Source organism: Hevea brasiliensis, chromosome 11 (assembly GCF_030052815.1).
Source record: "Hevea brasiliensis isolate MT/VB/25A 57/8 chromosome 11, ASM3005281v1, whole genome shotgun sequence".
NCBI classification, from domain to species: Eukaryota; Viridiplantae; Streptophyta; class Magnoliopsida; order Malpighiales; family Euphorbiaceae; genus Hevea; species Hevea brasiliensis.
In genome coordinates, this window is record NC_079503.1 from 37,395,077 (window position 1) to 37,396,134 (window position 1,058).

General features: G+C 43.2%; 1 non-coding gene across 1 annotated transcript; it reads left to right on the forward strand.

The window, feature by feature from the left end:
- Window positions 1-734: 734 nt before the first annotated feature.
- On the forward strand, window positions 735-841 carry LOC131170934 (small nucleolar RNA R71). Its single transcript, XR_009141698.1, has one exon. It is a non-coding gene; the product is annotated as a small nucleolar RNA R71 (small nucleolar RNA).
- Window positions 842-1,058: the final 217 nt, after the last annotated feature.

Here is a 1,058-nt window from a genome sequence, read left to right on the forward strand (position 1 = left end):
TGCTGAGCAATTTGATTTTTAAGCATCTTGTTGTGGTGGCGAGCTGGTCCATTCTGGAAGTTAGCAGTTTGATCATTTCATTTTGTTGTTGCTGGTTTGCTAGGAAGCTTTCCATCATGGATTCTATAGTTAACCTTGATTCTTACTGTTGGTTCTGAGGGAGTGCCAGTGGCTGTGTAGGGTTTTGTCCCTTGTTCTGAAATCCAGGGGGTGCAAGTGGTCCGTACCCTTGCTGCTTGTTTATTGGCTGATTTTGAGGATTTAACCATGAGAAATTTGGGTGGTTCCTCCATCCAGGGTTGTATGTATTTGAATGTGGGTTATGGGGCTGTCTCTGGTTGAAGTTCCCTCCATTATTCACATAGTTCATCTGTTCTATGGGGAGTTCATTGAAGCTGTTATACCCTAAACTCATGTATCCTCCTCCATAGCTGTCATCATGTTAACTGTTCATCCCTATAGCTTTGGCCTGCATTTTATCAAGCCTCTTTGTGAGCTGGTCAAATTGAGCATTTATTATGCTTAGGGCATCCACTTCTAGGATTCCTACTGTTCTCCTTATATTTCCCCTTTCATTTGACCACTCATAGTTGAGATATGAGACCCTCTCCAAAAGTTTAAGTGCTTGATCCACTGTTTTCTCCATTAGCTTACCTTCTGCTGCTGAATCTATTGTGCTCCTTGTAGAGGGCAGTAGCCTATTATAGAAGTTCTAAACCAGGAGCCAATTTTCTATGCTATGGTGCGGGCATTCTCTACGTAGGTCCTTATATCTCTCCCATGCATCATAGAGTGATTCACCTTCCCTTTGCCTAAAGGTGTTGAGTTCAACTCTCAACTTTGCAGTCTCTGCAGGTGGGAAGTACCTTGCTAGAAAAGCTTGTGAGAGGTCTTTCCATGTGGTGAATGTTCCAATTGGTTGAGAAAGTAACCACTTCCTCGCTCTATCTCGAAGGGAAAATGGAAATGCTCTGAGTCTTATGGCTTAGTTAGAGACCCCATTCATCTTGAATGTGTCACAAAGGGCAAGAAAGCACTGGAGGTGGTAGTGTGGATCT